This window comes from Canis aureus, chromosome 16 (genome assembly GCF_053574225.1).
Source record: "Canis aureus isolate CA01 chromosome 16, VMU_Caureus_v.1.0, whole genome shotgun sequence".
Lineage (NCBI taxonomy): Eukaryota > Metazoa > Chordata > Mammalia > Carnivora > Canidae > Canis > Canis aureus.
The window spans coordinates 55,603,628-55,629,627 of record NC_135626.1 but is presented as its reverse complement, the minus strand read 5'-3'; the positions used below and the strand labels follow the sequence as shown (position 1 = coordinate 55,629,627).

General features: G+C 44.4%; 2 long non-coding RNA genes across 3 annotated transcripts; one reads left to right on the top strand and one right to left on the bottom strand.

The window, feature by feature from the left end:
* Positions 1-866: 866 nt before the first annotated feature.
* Positions 867-10,118, bottom strand: LOC144286942 (uncharacterized). 2 transcript variants are annotated; one of them, XR_013354899.1, is made up of 2 exons: positions 9,892-10,118; positions 867-3,000 (listed from the first exon to the last, which is right to left on the bottom strand). It is a non-coding gene; the product is annotated as an uncharacterized LOC144286942 (long non-coding RNA). The 2 variants fall into 2 exon arrangements; XR_013354898.1 differs by having other exon boundaries at positions 9,932-10,118.
* Positions 10,119-11,558: 1,440 nt separating this feature from the next.
* LOC144285396 (uncharacterized) lies at positions 11,559-25,237 on the top strand. The gene is made up of 3 exons (XR_013353668.1): positions 11,559-12,326; positions 22,115-22,186; positions 22,970-25,237. It is a non-coding gene; the product is annotated as an uncharacterized LOC144285396 (long non-coding RNA).
* The last annotated feature ends 763 nt before the right edge of the window (positions 25,238-26,000 follow it).

Below are 26,000 nucleotides of genomic sequence, written 5' to 3'. Positions count from 1 at the left end.
GGAAATGCAATCAATTCTCAATAACTTCTAGTTCAGGGAGGTTTCCAAGGTCAGCTCTCCTACGTGCCTGTTCGCCCTCATTTCATTCTTGGGTAGCCCTCTGCAGAGGTGACCAAGAGCTGAGCCCTCACACCCAGCAGCTCCCTAGCCTGCAGGATGGAAATATGAAAACTGCCCCCTCTGATTCCCTAAGGGCTCTCCTCCACGGAGTCTGGGTGAGTGAAATCCAGTTCTTTCCTTAGAATGCAAAAAAAAAAAAAAAAAAAAAAAAACAAACAAAAAAAAACAACCAACAAACCCCACACAACAACAACACCAAAACAAAAAAACAAAAAAAAACCCCAAAACCAGCAACAACAACCAAAAAACCCCAAACCCAAAATAAAACAAAGGCAGAGACAAAAATAAGCAACCCAAGAAGCAGAGGACTCTGCCTTTTAGGTAAAATCCTATGCTATATAACCTTGACCTTGTTTTTGGAACTTGCAGAATTAAGGAAAGGGTCGCATCCTACCAGTTAGATTTCCCACAGCCTCCTACTGCTTCACCTATCACCGGAGAAACAAAATACTTTATTTTATGTGACTTGTGACTTGCCCCTCTACCAAGCAAATGAACTAGCGGCGGGCCTGTTGGAGTTTAGTCATGAAACTCAACTCAGAGCAGCCCGCACCCCTCCCTCGCCTGACCCTTTCTCCGTCTACCCCTCTCTTTGCCCCCTGCAATCCCCCCCCCCCACTCCTCCCTCGCCAAAAGATTTATAGAGCAGAGTGGCTTGAGAACAAATGAGCAGACATTAGGCTGATGTGTTCTGCATACTAATGACAAGATACTGCTTCTGTACCTAGGGGCAAAGCCAGGTCAGGCCAGTTTAACCATAAACTTTATTTATGGGCCTATAACCTTGCAGCTGCAGTAGCTCTGCCCAACCTTGGGACCGAGATCTGTCTCTCTCTCTCTCTCCAGATTCATACAGATCTCTTCAAACAAATCTGAGGGCTGGGGGAGAGAGTGCTGGTCGCTCTTCCTGAATGATCTCCTAGGCAGATCCAAGAAGAAGTTTAAGCCAAAGGGAAACATTGTGAGTCAGACAAGAAAATCGTGGCAGTAAGAGTAGTAGCAACCACAGCGATACTAATACTTCTCATAAAATCATGATTCCTCCCAAGAGCTTCTGGAGGAAGAATCTACTCGATTACTTCTGAGTGTTTCACAAGTTACTGTTTAGAGTGACTCATCTTGGATCTTGAATCAAGGGACGAATCGCTTGCTTTAGGATGGCTCAAGACCCTTCCTTCCTGCAGGGAATCTTCTGAGTCTGACTGCCTCTCATGCATCAGCAGTCTGGTGCCCCCAGTCCAGAAGGCATGAAGCTCTCAGTTCAGTGACTGCTCCCAGTCCCTCCCTCCATCCTCACCAGACCCCTCCTCACTCGGATTCCTTGTTCTGACCATGTTGGCCCAAGCTCTGTAGTTACACCCACATCAGTGCAGCAGAAGAAAGTAGCCAGGGTCATAGGTTTAGTGCCCACTGAAATGGAGTTGATCTTGCTTGGTGTCCGTGCACGGACTTAGCTCCAGGATAGAGAAGGTGCGGAGAGTCTCAGTCATTCAGTAAAGATGTATGGGTCACCAACTATGTGCCAGGCACTGTGCTTGGTGTCAGGGATACTGCAGTGCACAAGATGTAATAAGCCCTTCCCTGCATTGAGCCCAGTGGACGGAGGGGAGCCCACTCCCATTGCGGAGAAAACATTTCAGAGCGTTTGCTGGCTCTGTCCAGTTTCTGACTTGTTATCTGTACCACATGTCTGTCCTTTGGATTGCAAGACAAGTGGCATTAGATGAGTGGTTGGATGGCAGCCTCAGGGTCCTGGGGGCTTGGGTCATAATCACTGCCTGTCCTCAGAACGGTTAATCCATTTCATCTTCCTGCACTCCAGCCTGCCTTTCAGAAAGCATCCATGACATCTTGAGTAAAGAGCGACAAGAGTTTGTGAATACCTGTGGCCTTCAACAAAAGCTCAGGAAACCCTCGGTCACCCTTCAACCTTGTTGCTTTTCTCTGGTACTGGGAATTTGCCTGTCAGTTCTGATTCCTCTGAGGTGGGAGGTTGGATGAGGCCATTCCTTGAGATTTACTCACAGCAAAATATTCCCCTCTGGGGAAGGACCCTGGCCAACCTGTGATGAGACGCCAAAAGCTGCTCTGTCAATACAAGCTCCTGTTCCGTACGGCTTGGGTGCTTAGCTACTGCTTAGTGTTGAAGGAAGGTATGGAAAGATTGTCCATTGGTTCTTTTAGGGAGTCTACTTCAATTTCTATCTTCTACTTCCTTGTTTACCCCCTGGAAGTGGTAGGTCTCTTTTTGGTTTGGAAGACACTGAAGGGCCACAGGGGTGTGGGAGGATGAGAACAGAGTAGCTGGTTTCTGTGTTCCTTGGGGATGGGTGAGGCAGTGGGTTGGGGGCACAGAGCTTTGAAGTTGAACCAGATTCACTTGCCTTGTGTTAAGAGATCCATGGAAGGGACGCCCAGGTGGTTCAGTGGTTGAGCATCTGCCTTCAGCTCAGGGCATGATTCCAGGTTCTGGGGATCAAGTTCTTCATCAGGCTCCCTGCATGGAGCCTGCTTCTCATTCTACCTATGTCTCTGCCTCTCTCTGCTTGTCTCTCATAAATAAATAAATAAAATCTTTTAAAAAGAGAATGGGATCCATGGAAAATGCCTTGGCCATTGCATGGCAAGTTGTTTGCTGAGCCTATATGCTTTTTCATGCTGGGGGTAACAAAGCAGCTAGGCTGAGACAACAAGAGTTTGTAGATGCTCCATAGGTGAAAGCTGGACTAAATCAGCTCTGGTTCTTGGACTGGGAGCTACCTCATTTTGCTAGTCACTGGAGAAGAAATTACCAAGCCCTTCTAGGAGAGGCCGTTTAGTTTTGAAGCTCCAGGAGAGGAGAAGGAGACCCTCATCATTGCATGCTCAGCACACAGGGAACTGTGGATTTCACACGAATGAAGAGAAAAGATTAGCATATTGAAGATCTGGGGACCTGAGGGTGGTGGAGGGAACTGTAGGTAGGCTAGTGGACAGGCCTTGCCTTACAAGCTGTAACCTTGGACAAATCATGTCACTTACCTGAACCTCAATATAGAAAGATTTGAGATGGGTACAATAATAATTCCTGTACTAGGTACCTTGAAGGTAGGAAATGTATTTGTAAGGTCTATGTAAACTATAAAGTATAATAAAAATGCTAGAGTTTTGTCTGGTTTTTGTTTTTTTGATGTTTAGATGATTAACTGGACAGTGTAAATCAGGTACTGTTGAGGATTTGTTGTATAAATGAATGCACAAATGACTGGAGAGTTTGAGTTCCCTGCAGCTGAATCATACTGAGTCAATGCCCACATATATATATATATGTGCTTATGATCACTTGTCTAAATGTGCTTTTTAATAAATTCATTGACTCTCCTGGTGATGGTATGTGCACATGTGTGCTAGACTCCCAAGGAGAACATGAGCTCCTGTGGGCAGGAAATAGGTTTCTCCCTTTGCTGATGTTCATTCAGTGCCTGCTACAGAGGGCTGTATGCTCAGCTGGAAGTGACTCCCTTACCTGACCAATTAATTGATTAACAAACTACAAGTAGAGGGGCTCCTGGGTGGCTCAGTTGGTTAAGCATCTGCCTTCAGCTCAGGTTATGATCCAGGGGTCCTGGGATCGAGCCCCCATCAGGCTCCCTGCTCAGCAGGGAGTCTGCTTCTTCTTCTCCCTCTGCCACTTCTCTCACTTGTGCTAAATAAATAAAATATTTTAAAAAACACACAAGAAAAACAAACTAGGAGTAAGGATGGACTTTCATGGACATAGACATATGTCTGCTGGTTTCTTTATGTCTATGACATGCCTTTGAGATCCCTGGAGTTGGCATCTAGAGATACTAACTGTAGGATAGCAGGGAGCTCTAAGCATATTGTGCTCTTTGCTGGTACTTGCACTGAATGTGGCTGAATGGTAACATGTGGATCAAGATTCCTTTATACCTCCTCCCCCAGTTAGTTTTGTCTCTACTACTTCAACATGAAGAGATCTTGAAAGAGTCACTTTGCTCTCTGATTCTTAGTTTGCTGATCTTTAATATTAGATCGCTAAGGGCTGGCTACTTTGTAGCTATTGTATGGTTTGGAAATAATATGTGTAAAGACCCTATCATGAATGCCTGGAGTATGATAATACATAATAGACATTTTTCTCCCTACTGCTTTGGTACTGGTACAGACTCAATTTAAGACTGCATTTGCTGGGATGCCTGAGTGGCTCAGTAGTTGAGCATCTGCCTTGGACTCAGGGCGTGATCCCAGGGTCTTGGCATCAAGTCCCACATCAGGCTCCCCACAGGGAGCCTGCTTCTCCCTCTGCCTATGTCTCTGCCTCTCTCTGTGTGTCCCTCATGAATAAATAAATAAAATCTTTTAAAAAAGGAGACTGCATTTGTTAAGGGTAGAAACCAGTGTTCATGTTATCTGTTTGCTTCCCTGGGAGACAAAGGGTCATTCTTTTAATATATATATCTGCTGCTAGCTACATCTTTCGTGCATCTGTTCCATTTATCCCAGTTTCATAGCTCCTGAGATGCTATTTCTGTACTTCAGCAGAGCCCAGAGAATTTTTTTGTCACATGTCATTCATTTCTTACTTCATTCATCCATCAAACATTTATTAAGAATCTCTCATGTTTCATGTGCTATCATGGGCACTAAGATACTGGTAGGCCAACAGCACTGAGTTCAGAACATAAGCAAACTCATATATAACCTACTTCTAAACTCAACTCACAAAACTTTGATAATAAAGAAGGTTTCTATTGGTCCTCTGTTCACTGCCTGAAAGGGAGAATTTTTAACCCATTGCTGAGGTTCAAGATGCCCTTATTCCTTTTTGGATGATGTCTTCTTCCCCAAAGCCAACAAAAAGAAAGATAATTGAGAGCAGGGTTGATAGAAAGATGCTCAGCAACTCTGCATCAGGGATCAGAAAACTTGTTCTGGAATGGGCGAGATAGTAAGTTTAGGCTTTGTGAGTTATAGTTTCTGTTGCAGCTACTCAAGTCTGACATTATAGCATAAAAGCAACCATAGACAATACATAAATGAATAGCATGACTATGGACCAAAGGAATGTTATTTATAAAAACAACAGGAAAACAAAACAAAACAAAACAAAACCACTGGTGGGGAAAAAAATCAAAGATTTAAATAAATGGAGAGATATACCATATTCATGGACTAGAAATCTCAATATTGTTATCAATTCTTCCTAACTTGATCTGTAGATTCACCACCATTCCAATCAAAATCTAGCAAAGTATTTTGTAGATATTAATAAACTGATTCTAAAGTTTATATGAAAAAACAAAGGATCTCAATTAGGCAACAGTATTCTGACAAAGAAAGGCACAGTTGGAGGATTCATACTATCAAATTTAGAAGGTTTACCAAAAGGCTAGTCATCAAGCCAGTGTGGTATTAGCGGAAGAATAGATTAAATCAATGGAACAGAATACAGAGCTGAGAAAAGGACTCCTAGAAATATAGTCAATTGATTTTTGACAAGGGAGCAAAGGCAATTCAGTGGAGAAAGGATAGTCTTTTCAACAAATGGTGCTAGAACAGTAGACACCCTTATACAAAACAGAAGAACCTAAACACAGGTCTTGCACCTTACACAAAAATTAACTCTTGAAGAAAACATAGGAGAAAATCTTCATGACTTTGGGTTTGGTGATAAGTTCTTAGATAAAACATTAACACCGCAGTGCATGGAAGCAAGGAATTGTTGTCAGACTTTATTAAAATTGAGAACTTCTGCTATGCAAAAGACCTCATTAAGAGAATAAAATGATAAGCTATAGACTAGAAGAAAATACTTGCAAAACACTCATCTAATAAAAGACTTGTATAAAGATATACAAAGAACTCTTATAACTCAATGATAAGAGGAATGCCTGGGTGTTAGAGTCAGTTAAGTAGCTGACTTTTGGTTTCAGCTCAGGTCGTGATCTCAGGGTTGTGAGATCAAGCCCTGTGTTGGGCCCTGCACTCAGTGTGGAATCTGCTTAAGATTCCTTCTTTCCTTCTCTCTCTGCCCCTCCCCTAGTCATGCCCTCTCTCTCTCTCTAAAATAAATGAATAAATCTTTAAAAAAAACCCTCAAAAATATGAAAATAACCCAATTAATGAGTAAAAGATATGAACAGAACTTCACCAGAGAAGGCATTTGGATGGCAACTCAGCACATGAAAAGATACTCAATGTATCATCAAAGAATGATAAAACAACATGAATGAAAGAATGAATTAAAACAACAATTTTTTTCTTCATATCTATTAACATAACTAAAATCCAAAATCTGACTATACCAACTTTTGGCAAGGATGCAGATCAGCAGGGACTCTCATTTGTTCCTGGTGGGATTGCAAAATGATACAGCCTCTTTGGAAGACAATTTGGTGGTTTCCGATGAAACAAATATCGTCTTACCCTACAATTCAGCTATCACACTTCCAGGCACTTACCCAACTTGTCTGGAAACTTATGCCCACACAGAAATCTGCCTATGCATAGCAATTTTATTCATAATTGCCCCAAACTGGAAACAACTTAGACGTCCTTTATAGGTAAATGGATAAATAAACTGTAGTATATCCATAAAATGGAATATTATTCAGCAATAAAAAAGAAATGAGCCATCAAAGGACATGGATAAATCAAATGCATATTGTTAAGTGAAAGAAGACAGTCTGAAAAAGCTACAAAGTGTAAGATTACAATGATATGGCATTCTGGAAAAGACAAAACTATAGAGATGATAAATAGATGAGTGCTTCCCAGCAGTTCAGATGGGACGGATAGTTGAAGAGGTGGAACGTGGGGAATTTTTTAGGGTGCTGAAATTGTTCTGTTTGATACTGTAATGATGGGTATAAGAACCAAACAATTATCAGAACCCATGGAACTTTATAGCACAGAAAGTAGACTATACAAATTTTTAAAAATCACTCAAGCATTTGGAGGAATCCCCAGGTGGAATGTAGCATGCAACAAAATAATTTAAAATTTTTTTTAAAATTTTTAATTATGTAAGCACATAAATGATTGAAGTTGGGGAACAAGTGCTGATCTAATTAACTTTGAAATGAGTGGAGTTTGCAAGACTATGGGCATATGAGTTAAGCCATTATGCACGTATGCCAGAATTGGACAATTAAGTTGATGGATGGAGAATGGTGGGATCTGGCTTTTTATTGTTGGAAAGGGATATTATAAATAAATAAGTAAGGAGAGGAAGCGAGAAGTATCCATGGGGTAATGCATTAACGACATCAGTATGAACGCACAGTTAGCTTCATATAGACACAGATAATTACACATAGAGATATGTGTAGATACATGTGTAGGCACAGGTGGGTATACATACATATGTCTCCTTGTTCTGTCAGCTGAGAGAATCGAAAAGTCACGACTCCTCAGAAGCAATGAGTACACCTAGTGCCCATGATCTTCTATAGTGAAAACAAACAAACAAACAAAACAACCCAAGGATCTTTGGAGAAATGGCTAATTCTTCGGGAACAGGAAATATACAAAATGACCCTGGAATATCCTATAGTGCAAGAATGTGAGAAAATGTTCAAAAAACAAAGCAACAACAACAACAACACAAATACCCTGCAATGATGGGAGTATGTTAAAAGGATACAGAAACTAACTGAAAGCTGGTTGAGTAAGAAAATTAAATTATATATATATGTGTGTGTGTATATATGACATTAAGAAGAAATTGAATGAAAAAATGGATAGGTAAATCTCCAAAGAACTGGAGAAAATTCCAAACAACTTATGTAGCTATTGCAACTGAGGTGTGGGCTGTGCATGATGACTTTCTTCCAAGGAGTACAGTATAGACAGGGAGCAGAAAAACAGTAACTTCTCGGTGGACAAACCTGGCAAAACCTGCCTCAGTCAGGTGATCCAGATGAACATCAACAGTGATAAATCTTGTGGATTGCATGTGCCCTGGAAATGATCTGATGAGAATGGCATTTTACGTCTGTGCGCTGCCTCTCCAAAACACATTATCCCAGTCTAATCATGAAAAAGTAAAAAAATCAGACAGACCCCAACTGAGGGACATCCAGCAAAATGCTGGACCTGTGTTCCTTAAAACTGTCAAGGTCACTGGGGCGCCAGGGTGGCTCAGTTGGTTAAGCATTGACTCTTGATCTAAGCTGAGTCTTGATCTCAGAGTCATGAGATGGAGTCCTGCATTGCATTCCACCCTGGGCATGGAGCCTACTTTGAAACAAACAAACAACAAACAAACAAACAAACAAAACTGATAAGGTCAAAACCAGAGAAAGTTCATCTGAGAAATTATCACAGCCAAGAGGAGTCTAAGGAGACATGATGACTATACGTATAATGTGAGATCCTAGACAGGATCCTGGACCACAAAAAGCTCTTTAGGGGAAACTGAGGAGATTTGAAGTTGGCCTTAAGTTGATAATAATGTTCAGTAGTTGGTAATAATAGGGGAATAACTGAGTGTAGGACATACAAGGAATTTCTGAGCCATTTTCTCAATAATTTTGAAAGTCAAAAATCATTCCCAAATAAAAATTGGCTGAATAAATAAATAAATAAATAAATAAATAAATAAATAAATAAATAAATAAATAAATACAGGGAGCAGGCTGGGTTTTGTCTACAGGTTGTAATTTGCTGACTCCTGCCCTGGAAAAAAGTCTTCGAATCTGAGGACTCATTAGAATCACCAGAGTGACTATTTAAGAATTTTATTTAAAAAAAAAAAGTAATTTAGATAGTTCAGTTATTAAGAAAGTATAAAAAGTCTCTAGTCAGCATTTTCATGATTTACGTATTCTTCCCATCTTCCTTTATGCAGAGACAGACATGAAAGTATGTTTTTGACTTTTTCCCCTTCCTATCATAGCTACTCTGTTTCTTTTTTTCTTTATATGTTTCCCTGAGATCTTTCAAATCAGTGCAATCAGAGAGATGTTTCTCATCCCTTTTCACGAATGCATAGTATTCCAGGTTGATAATAGACTAAACGTTATTTAACGTACCTCTTCTAGATAAACATTTGGCTTGTCTCCAATCTTGACTATTACAAATTGTGTGGGTGTGAATAGTCTTGTATGGATGAAAGCGTAAGCTTGTGGAGGGATATTTTGGATGTCTGCACCCCACTTCAAATAAATCAGAAATTCTGGGGGCAGGTCCTGGCCATCCTCATTTTGACAAGCTCTTCGGGTAACCCTAATGTGTACCCTAGAATGAGCAGCTTTTTGGCTGATCAAACACACCCAGCAAAGTAAGAGAGAAGAGAGCAGTAGGGACACTTTCAGCGGGGTTTTCCAAGTGGGACAATGGTTCTCAAGCCTGGGTACACATCAGAATCACTGAGGAGCTATTTAAAAATATGCCCATACAAGGCTCACCCCAGAACGAAAGTGAATCATAACCAATGGGGGTAGAGTCCCAGCACAACTTTGTAAAGCTTCCTCTGTCTTTTTTTTTTTTTTTTTTTAGATTTTATTTATTTTTTATTTGACAGAGAGAGAGAGAGAGAGAGAGTCAGAGAGCACAGGTAGGGGGAGCGGCAGGCAGAGGGAGAGGGAGAAGCAGACTCCCCACTGAGCAGAGAGCCCCATCTGGGACTCTGTCCCAGAACCTGGGCCCATGACCTGAGCCCAAGGAGGATGCTTCGCCGACTGAGCCACCCAGGCGCCCCTTCCTCTGCGATTCCAGTGCATGGTCAGAGTTAAACCCACCCACCACTCAGGGGGAGAAATGCACCTTGTCGAGAGGGAGGAGTTCCATTCATTCAGACCTGTACCTGTGCTTCTTGCTGAACTCTGCTGCTCCCTTTCTGTCTCCATTCCCCTCCCGGCCTCGTGTCTCAGAAAGTAATGTGGAGGTAGATCTAGAACAGAGGATGAGTGGTGCGTCACGGTGAGTGCCCCCCGCCCCCTTGCAAGGGCGGGGTGGTGGGCTCGTCCAGCCCACAGGTAGCATGACCATGAAGGGGACGCCCGCTGCCGGAGAGCCCGCATCACTGCCCATCCGTGAGCTTCCAGATTAATATTTTGCCAGCCCTTGATGAACTTCTGTTTCCTTCCGGCAGCCTCTCTTTCCCATCAGCAGAACTATGTGGTGAGTGATGAGGACATTGGAGCACAAACAGAAACTTCTCTTTCCTCATCTTTACTCGATTTCAGTGAGTTGGCTTGAAATCCAAGACATGACATACTTTGGGCATTGCTTCCCCGTTGTGTCATGGGGAAGGACGGATTTCGAAAGAGAAACAAAGACATACCCCTTGGTAATTGATACTTGCCGAGAGCTTACTCACAGAACCCTTGCCCCAAATGCATGCTATTTTATCATCCTCATTTTATAGTGGGGAACTGGGGCCCAGGGAGGTTAGGAAATTCGTTCAAAGTAATGCAGCCAGGCAGTTTCAAAGCAAGCGGATCTCCAAACCAGGGGTACACGGCTCCCAACCCCAAGCTGTATGCTATACCTTCTTCTTCCGATAGGAACTGAATATTTTCCCCTCATTTCTGGGAGCTACCTTAAGCCTACTGTACATTCTTGACAGTTGCCATCTTTGATGGAACCCAAAACCTTGTTGGCCTCCACCTTGGGGAGAAAGAAAAGGACTCCTTTATATTACCTGCCCTTATTCCAAGATGCACTTTCTACACGAGGTAAAAAGGACTGTTTTCCATCTCCAATAAAATCATAGTGATTTTTCATGGCATTGTACCCACACGTTCTTTGTAAAGTTCCTCCTAAGGCACCTCAAACGCCACCGGCCACAACACCATTACAGTAACCTTTAGAGTCACCAGGTGCATAGAAGTGTTATCCTTATTCCCTCATTTAATGATCATTGTGCCCTATTCAATGAGCAAACTGGGCTCCAGGAACTTAAAGAACTTGTCCAACGTCATGTCGGTAGGAAGTGGTGTATGGCCAGGTTCAAATTCAAGTCTCGCTTGACGCCCAGGCCTATGCCCTGCCCATCCCAGCGTGTTTTCTAGGGAAATCTTCTTTTCACCCCTGGTGCATCTTTCCCACCTTCCTCTTACTACCCCGAAAGACATTCAGACGTGTTGAGTTGCTATTTCTTCTCCTACCCAGGCCAGAGAGCATGAGGATGGAGCATGGATTGATATGCAGCTAAGCCTGGTCTTGCCCAACCAGCGCCAGAAGAATTCCAGGCATTAGAATCCGGGCAAGGAGCTGGAGTGAGAACCCAAGGGTTAATATTGCTATAGTGGGAAAGTTATCTGCTTTGTTGTACAACACAGCTTCCCAGCACTACAGAAGGGGCTATTAGCATGCAAATGTACTTTGCCTCTTGCTTTTTAATGTTTTACTTCTCTTAATTGCTGAAACCGGTTGTAATTTCTGAGCACTGCTGGCTTCAGGGAAGTAGTTTCCTCTAAAGGGATCTATCATTGCACCTGGAAAGATTTTTGAATTCTAATTTTATTAACCATTTGGGTGAGGCATTTTCTCTTTTTACTGAAAGAAGAAGGAGAGGAAAGAAAAAGTCCAGGTTGAGTTTAGAAACCTTCTCCTTTTGCCTTAGTCTGGTCCAGTGCTTTAGCTTCCCCTGAATTCCTTGGTTTTGAGTTTTGACATTCCGAATAAGAGATCAGAAGTCACATCTGATATTTGACGAAGAGAAGAGGGAGCTTATTAAAGATTTCAGGTGTCAGACCCGTGGTAATGAATTTGCAAGGAGGAATTTCTCTGACTGCTACTTGGATTGGAGCATAATCTATTCTCTCATTCAGAGGTATTTAGATGAGTGCATTATTTCTTTGGTGCTCACTGATGCCAAAACTACCTCCCATGAAGTAGAAATGACCAGAGAGCCTCTGTCACCGTAAGACCCATGTTAGACCAAGCAAGACACTCCGCCAATTTAAGGCATAATTGCCTCTTCCTCCGCATCCACACATCCATCCCAACTGAATTCTTTGGAGACATTCTGAAATTGGGTGTGCGGGCTCCAGAAAACAAGTCCCTCTTGTAGACTTTCCACAGGCGCCACTGTTGGTCAAGCCATTTTGCGTCCTGGGAAGTCCGTTCCTGAGGAACTCTTGGAGATCATAAGCCTGACCTGGCACTTCTTTCTGGTTGAAAAGCAGTCTTGGAGAGCCTGAAACCCGCAGAGGCCATCACTGCACGCAGATCCAGGACCGCTGTTGGCAGAGGTGGGTACTGGAGACAAGGTGGGAGCAGCACAGGGGTGTAGTAATGTTGGGGAAGGGTATAGGATGCCTCGACCACTTGAGGCAAAGGGTTGATAGGAAAATTCTACCTCTGCTGAGCTTGTGATACCACACGCAACATCTTCTTGTCTACCATATAGAAACGATCCTTAGATATTCCTCAGCCATTAGAAACGACAAATACCCACTATTTGCTTCAACGTGGATGGAACTGGAGGGTATTATGCTGAGTGAAGGAAGTCAATCGGAGAAGAACAAACATTATATGGTCTCATTCATCTGGGGAATATAAAAAATAGTGAAAGGGAATAAAGGGGAAAGGAGAAAAAAAATGAGTGGGAAATATCAGAAAGGGAGACAGAACATGAGAGACTCCTAACTCTGGGAAACGAACTAGGGGTGGTAGAAAGGGAGGTGGGCGGGGGGTGGGGGTGACTGGGTGAGGGGCACTGAGGGGGGCACTTGATGGGATGAGCACAGGGTGTTATGCTATACGTTGGCAAATTGAACACCAATAAAAAATAAATTTATAAAACAAAACAAAAAAAAAGAAAAGATCCTTAGGATCTTTTACTGGCCATCCACCACTTTGTTAGCTTTTTAGCTTGCGATTGGATTCTGAGTTTCTGGGAAGCCCAAATGCAATGGTCTCCTGCCTTATTGAGTGAAAGGGCGATATACCCACCACCATAAAGCTAGGGCCAGCCTGCAGGGCGTTGGTTTTCTTGTCTTCCCACACACACTTCTCTGCGTCCCCACGAAGCCCTTCCTGGCCAGTGTCTTAATGAATGCACAGAAGAGAAAACCACAACAGAAAATAGATCATGAGCCTGCCTGTTGATTTATTCGTGGACACATTTGCAGGCCTGGGGGATTGTAATGTCTGAATGGGCCCAAGTTAAAGCCGAAAGAGGTTGTGGCGGAGCTGAGCTCCGGATGGAGACTCTGGAAGAAACCAAAACGAAGACAAGAGGAATGTGCTCCGGGGTCCAAGAGGCTGGAACAGCACAAGGCAGTGAAGTGACATCAGGCCACTGTAGCAAAGCCCGCCTTTTGATGTGTCTTTTTGGTGGTAGTTAGGAGCCGGATGGCAGTCGGAGGCTGTCCTCTTTCTTAGCACCTCGTTTGTACCGGGCACTTTTCATTCACTGAGGCTGCTCAGGAATCCATGGTTGGAAGTTTTATCTCCATTTTGCACGAAAAAGAAACAGGTTCAGAGAGTCACCCAGATGCTCCAGGGCCTCAAGGCCCCTGAGAGATTAGCAGAGCCCAGGGCTCACGTCCTTTCTCCCTGGTTCCCAAACTTGCCCCTCCACCCCATGCCCCCCCACACCCGACAGGCGTGGAATCTTCCATTTACCCTGACAGAGCCTCAGAGGAGACCGACAGTGGGGAGGGCTCCCTAGAAGGTGGACAGAGTCACAAGTGGCCTCGCTCTGTCCCCAGCCACCCACCGGCACTTCCCCTCCCCAACAATTCCACCTTGTACCCTTTGCAGAAAACATGACTTTTCCCATTGATGGAACTCTGAGGCCAACAATAGTTGCAAGCACACCCCACCCTTTCCTCCCAGACCAAGCTGTAGGGCTGGCTGGGCCCTCCTAGCCCCCCACCCCACCTGCCTTGACCTTCCCTTGCCTGGGGGGAGCTTTCTGCATGACAATGTCTGGTCCCTGCTGCCCCGAGCTGCCCTCTGGCTATTAGCACCTAATGAAAATGTAACCGTATTTAACCCCCCACAGCCCCAGATTAGCAGGAGAGAGCCCAAGTGGGTTTAATTCCTTTGTATGATAAGCATCCCGCTCTCCATTTGGACGGTCCGGCCCCTTCTCCCTGGAGAGGACGCAGAGCTGTGTAGGGCGAGCTTGGACCTCTCAGCTGTCCGGGCACAATGGGGAAAGTATCTTTTGTGGCATTAACGGCTTTGGGGAGGGGAGAGGGGAGGGTGCGGGCTGCTGGGGAGGGGTGCAGTTGAAGAGGAGGAGAACAATGTGTGAGAAGCTGAGGCTGTGGGTTTCCCACACGGACCAATATGTCCCCCCCACCCCCCTCTGGGAGAGACAGATCCGCAGCGACCAGCCCACAGCTGATCCCGCCTTGATTGGCTTTTTTTCCCATTGTGCTCTCAAGGGACGAAAATCCTTTTGTGGCGTGAAAGGAGAGGCGTTCCTGCCGTCCCCTCCCTCGAACTGATTGGCTGTGTCACAGGATGGCCAAATCCACCCGGATTAATGTGTGGCCGACCCGGCCCAGAGTGGGGACGTCTGAGTCCGCCCCTTTGGGCCAGGGTGTCTGCTGCCCTGGGAGCAGGGGAGGGGGACCCGGAGGGGCGGGCCACCACCTTCTTCATATTTATTATTCTCCCCACCCTCCCCAGCCCTGCGGGGATGTTTATTCATGGGCCACATCTGCTGGCTGGCAGGCGACATGTCTCTTGTTAGAATGCCTGGAGTCCCCAAGGAGCCAGGAAAGTGGGGCACATTCCTTAGGACAGGCCTCTGCGCTTTGCTCACATCATCCTTTGGCTTTTGAACCCACCTGTAATCTTAGGCCTCCCCGCCGCCGCCCGCCCGGCTCCCGCCTTTACCTGCCCTGAACTTCTCACCTGGAGATTCTGGGTTCTCTCGGCTGCCTCCCAGTCCCCGGGCCCGCCTGGAAGGAGAACACCTCTCTCTGCTCTTTGCTCCTCTGTTGCTTCTACTTGAATCACATTCCCCTCTGTGGCTTCTTGTATAAATAAATCTCAGGCCTTAAAATATTTATTTATTTATTTATTTATTTATTTATTTATTTATTTATTTATAATTATTTATATATATACAATTTATATATATAATTATATAATATATATAATATACTTTAATATATTATATAGTATATATAATAATATATATACACTTTATATATATTAGTATATATACTAAATATAATATAGAATAACATACACTATAGTATAATATAGTATAATATATACTATATATATATATATATAACCTCTTTCGTTGTGCTTATCATTCTCTACCGTAAGTAGTCATGATTCCTCTCAGGACCTGTAGGATCCCAAAGGTCAGGCTTTGTCTGTCTGATTTACCCCTGTCGCCTCACCTGCCCCCATCTAGGTCTGATTCATAAAGTGTGTACTTGGGTCACTCTGAACCTGCTGGTGGAATGAAATGAACATATGCAGCTGGACCCCAGGTCTCGGACCTCTCCTTCAGACCTGTCAAGGAACTATGCAATTGCCTTTTTTCCCCATTTGTAATGTGACACAAATTTGCTTCAACATAGTTTTCCATTCGTCCGCCCCCTACGTGGTTTTAGCAGTAGCGGGCCTTGGCGCTTGACATCTCCAAAGATGGGATGTCGAGGAAATAGGATAAGGCCCCAACACAAAGAGGATGGACAGAGCCATGCCCAGATTCAAGGGGACAGGACATTCTGTCAAGCTACTCCCAGCCCTGTCTGTCTCTAGGGCCCGCTGGGTGACAGTCAGCCTAGTAAGTGCTTCTGTGTGGGCAGCTGGGAATGTCTTTGCGATTTCCTATTGTAATCGATATTGGTTTTGGGAAATGGGATGCCCTCCAACATACTCAGGAATATGGCAAAGGAGGGAGACTATTTTAAAAATAAGAGAAATTGTAGCGTTTTTATGGACAAACCTGGTCAAATCTGTATAGGTTTTAAGTGATGAAGTACTAACAGACCAGGCTGTGCTGGAATTACACAATTTTAGCAGCGCCATCAAGAATTGAGACGAGACAGTGGCTAGCTCTAGGTGTGAGTGAGGAGTCCCTGAGATCCTGGGTGTGGCTTCTAAGCCAATTTAAGGATGCTAAGTAGGACATCTTTCAGGTATGCAGTTGAGAGCCTACAAGAAATTAGAGAATTGGACTATGATTGGCCCAGAGATGCTTTGACCTCGAAGCTCTGCTAAAGTATGACTCCACTCTATCAGTCATTTACCTATTAGCATGAACTGATTCGATCAAATTGCCATTATTTAAATCTTAGCTGACATCACGGACTGTAGGTAATGGGAACTTGGTTACCAGGAATCGGTGTGGTAAGGGTGGAATAAAGGCTAAGAAAGCCCTAAGATCCTCCAAGAAAGGATCCCAGGAGGGGGAAAAGTGCAGAAAGGGAGGGGAGGGGCTTTTGGGCAAACTCCACCCCCTTGAAAAAAAAATTTGCCTGAGAGCATTCCTGTCTGGGTAATATGACTTTTCCACCTCTCTGTTCCCAGAACCCTGCATATAATAGTTATTGCTGCAAATTGCTCCCTTAAAGGTTAAATGAGAGGACCTAAGAGCCAAAAGCACCGTTCAAAAGGAAAGAACAAAACAAAAAAGCCACATGAGTTCTTAGTTCCAATTAAGCTTGACAAAATACTATTTGAAATACAATTCATTCGCAAATTGGGATCAGTGCATTAGACTGGGCTTGGGAGCTGAAGTCAATCAGCGGGGTCGGGGAAGAAGTGGCTCCGCCTCCGAGTGGATCTGAACCACCTCCCCTGATTAATGCGGAATCCCAGGGCTTATCCGTACCACCCATCCCAGTGTGTCTGCCAAGGGGGACTTGCGGCAGTGACCTGGGGGTGTCAGACAAAATGCAAGTCTGGGTCCCCAGCCAAGACCCGCCTCTTTAGAATTTGGAAAGGGGTAGGGCCCTGCGAATCTGCATTTTAACAAGCACCCAGGTGATCCTCATGCATGCTCAAGTTTGAGAACGGTTGGGTTGAGTAGAAGAGCTAAATCCAAAGGCTCCACCGCTCCTCAGACCCCACTGCAGTACTCACTGCTCTCCTGAGAAGATGCTCAGCTGTAGGGAAGCTGATGCGTGAGCTCAGAGTTAAGCAGCTATAAGAGTGATGAACACTTAAAAATGAAAAAAAAAATCCCACTTTCAATTCAATTAGTGAACTCTAAGAGCCTGCTTATTTTTTTTTTAAGGGGGCTTATTTTTAATAGAAAAATGTTCCTGTTTGAACATGGAGCTTTACCTTCCAAGTCATAGAAGGTTGAAAGGTAGCTTTGTGAAAGTGATGGGTTCATGAAAATTTTGAGAAACTTTTCTTTTTAAAGATAAGATGTTTGTCTCTGGTTGCCATGAAAGGGTTGAGTGCCTTCTCTAAGTAGGCTTATACAGACCTCCATGCGTCAATCCATAAATAATGCATTTATTCATAGCTTTCTAAGAACTCAAGCGTTAGGACAGAGTTTTGTCTGAGAGGGAATTTTGCAAAACTTGAGCATTGCTCTGGATGTTTATGCCTCCGTTTCAAACTGACTTGAATTGGGCTTAGAATGGTTGGGAAGAAGATGGCCCAGGGGATATGTTAGGAAAAAAAAAAAAAATCTCAGATGGGTCTTGGTGTATCAGAAGGAAGCACTGAAATTGATGTTGTTTCTCCCAATTTAGTTAGACAGCCATTTTATACTTAAAAATATCAATTTTTAAAAATAAGAGGAAACCTGGGTGGCTCAAGTCATTTAAGCATCCGACATTTGCTCTCAGCTCAGGTCTTGATCTTGGGGTCTTGAATTCAATGCCCACCTATTTAACAAATAAATTAATTAATTAAATAAGATAAAATAAGAAGAAACATCTTTAGTTCTGTTTCTAGTTTTAAGAGAATCTGCACACCTTTTGTAAAGGTCCAGGACGTTAGCTGCAGCTGAGTTAGTGATGTCATAATGAATTACTTCTCGATAAGATGCATGGCTGGGGAGCAGCCTTCTAGGACAGAATTTATATAACCCAAAGTCAAAAACCACAGTTTTCTAAAGCAAGCCCTCTCATGAAACAGTTTTCTATAACATCTTGTGTCTCAATGGTTCAGAACGATTGTGCGAGTACAAATACCATAAACCTCAAAGATGCTTTGTAAAACCTCTGTATTTTCCTACGTATTATTTTATGTTCACCACAGTTATACACATAGTTCTTTGCTTTTGTATTGAAATATAATAATATACCCACAGAAAAGTGCTCGGATGACAAAGGTGAGCAGCTTGATGAATTTCGTGTACTGATCACACCTTTGCAACCAGCGCTGGGATTAAGAAGCAGAACTTTAGAAACCCCTTCGTGCTTCCTTCCAGAGACTCTTCCCCCCTTCCCAGGGAGGGAAACCCCTATGCTGACTTTTAACACTCTCAATTTGTATTGCTTATTTTTGAACCTTATATAAATGAAATCACACACTACGTGTGGTTTTGCGTCGGGCTTCTTGTCATCCAGTCTGACTGTTGCATAAAGTCATAGACTGTTTATTCTCATTGTGGTAAAATATTCCATTGTGTGAAAATACCACAATTTATTTTTCCATTCTGCTGTGGATGGACATTTGGATACTTTCCAGGCTGCGCTCTTATAACTGGAACATGCATGGAGTTCAGAGAGGTCTACAAAGCTTGCAAGATGAGGACATTTTCTTAATTGATAAAATCCTAGCTCATTTTTGAAATATGATGCTTAAAAAAAAAAAAAACAAAAGCACTCCCCCAAGTTGCAAACGTGTCATTGTGCTACATGTTGTACTAAGGAAAACAAACAGATACTGTCCCTCATCTCCAGAGGCTACAATCTAAAATAGGTAAAACGAAAATAAAATAAAATAAAATAAAATAAAATAAAATAAAATAAAATAAAATAATAAAATAAAATAAAATAGGTAAAACGTTAGCATGAAAAAAAGACATAGATGATACAGAAATACTGAGGGAGCATGAGATGATACCGAAATGCTCACAATTTGCACGTGTAAATTTTTATTTAGAACTAACAGCATACTTTGTACTACTGATGTCTCTAGAGGATTTTATTTGCCGTTGACCTGGTTTGCCGTGGAGCTCTGTATTGCTGGGCTTCATGAGAACCGAGGGCTGGGCTCTCCATCCAGCTCCCACCTCTCAGGAGCCAATGCCCTCTCATTCTGCTTTGCAGATAGAGCTGCTTCACAAGCCCCTCTGGGAAATTGCTCTGCTCGGTGTACTTGCAGTTTCTGCTGCACCGTAATATTGTGGCCATGACCGTGGTTGGCCCCATGCTGACCCAGCCTAGACTCCACTTGCTGACTTCTCTACTCAATTCCACCTGCTAACTGGAACCGCATCTTGTTCTCTGTGTCTTAATCACCAAGCCCCCAGGGGTGCAATCTGCTTGGCCCAGCTCCTCTTGTGTTCACTTGGTGAATGGGACGAGTTGAGTCAAGGGATGCAATCGACTGTTACTTGGGTGGTGGGTCCAGATGTCCTGCCTACGTGTGTATCAGGTGCAGTGGAATCGGCTAAATTTTAAGAGATCCCTCCCAACCTGTGAGCCCAAGAATGATGGCATCATCCAGTTCTGTCTCTGGCACAGGGAGCAGAAAGTCCTTCGGGGACCTTCCATTCTCTGCCTGGAGACACCTTCATTGTCATTCACCATCATCATTATCAGTAATTTTGATATTGAAGCTCCATGATTCACTTACTAATTTTACCCTTTTATCGAAATGCACCATTTTCTTTCAGGCCAGAAACAAAAAGCACACTTTAAGTGGTTTAAATATACACAACAACAAAATAAATAAATAAATAAATAAATAAATAAATAAATAAATACAACAGATAGTAAGTACACATGGGGGTAGTAAGTCTGGAGTCTTCACTGAATCCTGGGTTTTTAAAGATTTTATTTATTTGAGAGAGAGATATATAAATAGAGAGAGAGAGAGAGAGAGAAGAGCCAGGTGGAGAGGTAGAGGGAGGAAGAAGAGAAGCCAACTCCCTTCTGAGCAGGAAGCCTGTTGCGGGCCTGGATCCCAGGACCCTGGATCATGACCTGAGCTGAAGGCAGATACTTAACTGACTGAGCCACCCAAGCACCCCTGAGCCCTGTTTAGACTGGAGCCAGGGAAATGATTACAGGTCCCCATGTCCCCTGGGGGCCAAAATCTAAAATAATGACACTGTCCAAAGAGCAGCAAACTTGTTTGTGGCTCTGACTGAACTGTGTGGGTCCTTTTTATATGGAGAAGATACTCTGTGATTTAGACATTGGTTCTTAATACTATTTTAAGTGCATTTATGCATGCACACGTATGTGAGCATATATGACATACATATATACACAATATGTACATAATTAAATAGGGGGGCAAATACACAGATACATATATACATACATATACACATATACGTGTATGTTGTGTATATATAATTTTATTATATAGTAAATACACTAATATATACATTATTTTATTATATATTATTAACATAATATATCACTATAATTTATTATAGTAATTTTTAATATTAATTACATTAATACATGGTTAATTATGTATTATTGTATATACGTATATGTAATAATATATGTATAATACATAATTAATACATAATACAAAAAGCAAAGTGGTTCTCTGAGCCAGTCTGATTTGCCATCTCATTTAATTCCTGGAGTGCTGGTACTAGAAGGGCTCTCTTTGCTTTTATAAAGAGAAACTGAGGCACAGAGAGGAAAGGTGGCTTGGCCAGGGTCACAGAGCAAGCCAGTAAGAGCAAGGACTGTCAGCTGTCTGCTCTCTGGCTTCCGAGCCCATCAGCCCTCTGCCCTTGGAGTGCGCAGCCCAGTGCGCAGCCCAGTGGGACAAGTGTGCGGAGCTCACGGTCGGGCAGAAAGAAGCGATGTCCTGCTCCCCCAGGATGCCGTGTGCCGGAGAAGCCCACTGAAGGGGACTGTGGCCGGGGTGTTTTTGACCCGTGGGCGCCTCTGCGGTGCTCAAACGTCAGGACTCTGGGGGGTGGACCAGCAAGCAGGCCATGGAGTGAAGGCGGGAACTAGGCATTTCCCTCTGCTCTGTATCCTCAGTGCCTGTCCCAATGCTTGGAGCAAACCAGAGTTCCAAAAACATTTGCTAAGTCAACTTCCTTATTTAACTGGCTTTCAAATATAAATACCTGTGGGGTGGGTTTGTATTTCAAATTGTCATCCATGCGTTGACATTGATGAATGAATGAAACGTTTGGAGGGCAGGTTTTCTATCAGGGAGAGGGAGACAGTGTGACATCACTGGCTTCTGGGAAATGGGGAGCGAGAACAGGTATGGACCGGGAAGACCCCAACCACGAGGACACATGGGGTGTGTTGCACAATTTGCACCCGGACTGCCCCAGCCAGGTGGCCCATGGCGGCCGTGAGAGACGCCTCTCCCAGGGGCCAAGCCAGGGTCTCACAGGTAATCCTTCTTGGGTCTTCACCCATTTCCTATTTTCCCTGAGTTAACAGATGTTTCCTTTCTTTCCCTTATTGGCTTTCATGTCATAATTAAGACACGCTTTTCGGCCACGTGTCCTCACACACACAGTGGTTACTGCACCAGATCTTATCCCTCTGCCCCCTAGCCTGGGTCCCCGGCCCGCTGCTTCCTTTAACCCCTTCCTTCGCGCCTCCTCCCCATCGTACTACTGTTTACTGAGCATTTCCTTGGGCCAGGCTCCAGATATGGGTTCAATTTCATCTCTTTCACACAACAGCCTCCTGAAATGAGTTGGTACTTGTTTCTACACTTTATAGGTGAGGAAACTGAGCTTTCCAGTCCAGTAAGTGGTCAAGTTTGAAACCAGATTCTCTGTTAAAGTCCCGGCTCTTGGAATGACACCCCGTATTGTCTTGCTCTGTGAATTCTTAAACTTGACGCCCTGCATTAACACCATGGAACGGCCGCTGGTGGGTCTTCCAACAATCCAGTCTTCCTCAGATCTGCTATTCATTCTCCTTTCCAGGCTCGACACACCCTCACATCCCCAGCATCTGGCCAGGCGTGCCACACCTCTGCTCTCCTGCCAGCCACTCAGGTGTGTCAGTAATTTCCAATGTCTTTTCTTGGCATTCCCCCAACATCAATTTGAAAGTTTCTCTAGTTTCAAGAGTTGAGTTTGCATTTTAAGATGAAATCTAGGAAAAGGGATTTGATAGCACTTTGATGTCATTGGGCAACAGTGAGTTGGGGGTAGAGAAAATCTTGATTTGGGATGTGCTATCAAATCCCTTTGATATTATTGATTGAATGATCAATGAATGATCAATCATTCATTCAACCCACCAGACATGTTCAGCATCGCCGAACCTAGACACCTAAACAGAGCATCTTCAGGACACAGTGCTTCCTTCCTGGGTCAAGGCCCCCAGGCCTCAGCCTGATGCCTGTGTAGGATGCCACATGCTGAACAACTTGAAAGAACTTCGGAGAAAAGTTGAAGGCCGCCAACAGCGTCTTGCCATCACCATCTTGATCGTTAGTGTTAGGTTAGCCTGCATTTAACACGTGCCCTCTCCCTTTAGTCGCTTTGTCCTTTCCCAGATCCATAAGCAGTGGTGATGAGCTTGCAGGCATTTCTGCTAACATCAGACTTATATTCTAGATTAGGAAAGAAACAAAACAATTTGACCCTAATGTTCAGGGGATGGGAGGTTCATCTTTGTTTCCTCCAGTTTACTTATTTCCAACACTGACAACGAATCCATTACATCGTGATATAACATCATAATTTGTTTCTTTTTCTTTTTAAAGATTTATTTATTTATTTATTTATTTATTTATCTATTTATTTATTTATTTATTTATTTATTTATTTTAGACACAGAGAGAGACAGAGACACAGGAGGAGGGAGAAGTAGGCTCCATGCCTGGAGCCCGACGCGGGACTTGATCCCGGGACTCCAGGATCGCGCCTTGGGCCAAAGGCAGGCGCCAAACTGCTGAGCCACCCAGGGATCCCCTTGTTTCTTTTTTTAAAGATTTTATTTATTTATTCATGAGGGACACAGGGAGAGGCAGAGGGAGAAGCAGGCTCTCTGTGGGGAGCCCAATGTGGGACTCGATCCCAGGACCTCAGAATCACGACCTGAGCCAAAGGCAGACGCTCAACCACTGAGCCATCCAGGTGCCCCCATAATTCTTTTCCTACTTTTCTTTCTTTCTTTCTTTCTTTCTTTCTTTTCTTTTCTTTTTTTTTTTTTTGGCTCATCTTTAGGAGACATTTCTGGTTGGTTAGTCCTTTCAGGATTCAAGAAGGTGTTAAGGTGTTAACAAAAGATGGTCCAAAAAAAGAGCAAAGAAAGTGGAACCACTTCTGGGAGTTTGTTCACCTGGAGCAGAGTGATGACAGGTCAGAGTTGGTAGTTACCTTTATACTCTTGGAGGGGAGGTAGAAGAGACCTCGCAGGACACATAGGATGGGTCAGGTGTTTCTGGGCAGGTTTCTCCCTCGGATCCCCACAATATGAGTGAGATTGGTGCCATGTCCAGACTTTCGCACAGGAGAAAACTGAGGCTCTAAGAGGGTAGGTGTTTGACCTACGGTGCTCAGCCTGCAGTCAGCAGAGCCGCCTCCACACCTGACCGGGCTGGCTGCTGCACCCTTGCCCTGCAGCCCAACCCAGGGGACGCTGTCCTCTGGTGGTGACAGTTCCATCTTGTTCCATCCTTCACGAGTGAGAGGACAGAAGGAGAAAGGGGAAGCGTGGCAACCGAAGACTTTTACATTTAGATTGGGAATGCCACTCAGGAAACCTGGAGATTTGGCCTTGGGGGGGCAGACAGACAGACCTGGGCTCAGATCCTAGCTCTGTCAATATTTTGCTCTGTGTGCTCTTTATTTCTGCTCTCTGCAGCAGGGCTCTGAGGGCCAACTGCTATGGCATAAATTGCAAGCAATGCTTAATACCTAGGAAGGGTCCCGTGTTGGCAGGTGTTACTAACAGACTCTGTGATGGATTGTCCTATCTTAGGCATATGCTTCTGAGAAAATCTTGGAGCTCAATGCATTTGGTGTGCTCACCTGCCGAATGCATTCCGCTTCCCTCAGGAGCCTCTGCAGTTAGTTGATAACCAGTGAGCAGTTGAATCACTGTGCTGCAAAGGACTATGATCTTTTTTTTAAATTTTTATTTATTCATGATAGTCACACACACACACACACACAGAGGCAGAGGGAGAAGCAGGCTCCATGCACCGGAAGCCTGACATGGGATTCGATCCCGGGTCTCCAGGATCGTGCCCTGGGCCAAAGGCAGGCGCCAAACCACTGCACCACCCAGGGATCCCCAGGACTGTGATCTTTTTGATTCTGGCTTTCAGATCTCAGGGCTGGAGCTCTAAGAGATGGTCTGGGAGTCTGGCCATGCCTTCCTCCACGATCGCCTTCAGAAAAGTGGAACACGGAACTCAAGATGCAAGTATATCCCCTTGTGACTCCAGTCGGTGGAAGGCATGGTGGAGAACAGCAGGTGGACAAAGCTTCCCTGGGCCTGGCTTCAGGTGGGACACCTCTCACCAAACCCACAGATTATGGGGCTGACCCAGACTCAGGCAGAGCAGGGGATGGCCCGAACCCCCCAGCTACCGCCGCAGGCTCCCCTCCGAGCTCAAACACTCCCAAGCCCCTCGTTAAGGACCCCATGACCCCAGAACTGAAGGATGGTCCCAGGCAATGACTTTGACTCTTGATAGAAAAAAAAAAAAAGGAAAAATGTGTGAATGAAAAGCAAGAATTCTCGGAATTTGAGAGTTTCAGCCTGTCTTTTTTTTTTTTTTTTTTGAGGATGACAACATTTTAAAATATATGCAAATGAACGGTTCTAACAGTGGTGTTTTTAGAGCTTTTACTTCTAATAGAGGAAGTTTCCGTAGCACTCAGGACTATAATGATTTTATGAAGATCCTTACATGGGGGGTGAAGTCAAAACTCTGAATTTAAAGTGCTTTGGGGGGACACCTGGGTGGCTCAGCGGTTGAGCGTTTGCCTTTGGCTCAGGGTGTGATCAGGGGATGGGGGAGGGGATTGAGTACCGCATTGGGCTCCCCACAGGGAGCCTGCTTCTCCCTCTGCCTCTGTCTCTGCCTCTCTCTCTCTGTGTCTCTCATGAATAAAGAAATAAAATCTTAAAATAAATAAATAAATAAAGTGCTTTGGAAACATGGTGGCTCATCTTGCCATGGTCTCTGCCAAGGACTCTGGGCCTTTTAGCAACCGCAGGTAGTATCTGAGCTGAGCGGGGGTTCTAAGGCTTGGGGCTGAGTTTGCAGGGTGGAGTCTTCCAGGATTCCAGCACTAAGCACTGACCAACTAGATCTGCACAGAGTGAAACAGAAACAGCAAAATCTGTGCTCCCAAACTGAGCCTCTGCTATGCCTGGGGGTGGGGGGCCCACCCCATCCTTGCACTGGATACCACTTTATGGCCCCAAATACACACCTGAGCAGAGCCTCTGGCCCCTTACTCTGATTGGCAAGTAGAGACCTTCCCCCTCCCCACCCGCTGGCAGCAAATACCCCTAGGCTGTGGCCGGAGCTCTCTCAGGACACAGCCCGCTGGGGGCTTTGGAGGCGACTGGATTTTCCCAATGGAGGTGAAGTGGCCTCTGAGGCCCCGTGGGAGGGGCGGTGGCGGGAGGCGGGCAGCCAGGCCGGACTGGGACTGTGTGAATGTGGCCGGCTCATTGTTCCTTAGCTTTGTGCTTCAGGCCTCGATGGGGCTGATTTAGAAATCCTAATCAGGGAGCTCTCAGGGCTTCCCGGGTGTGACATAACTTGAGCGGCTCTGGGGGATCCTTTGTTCTCTGATGACAGCTGACTCGGTCTCCAGTGGGAACAGTTTGAACATAACT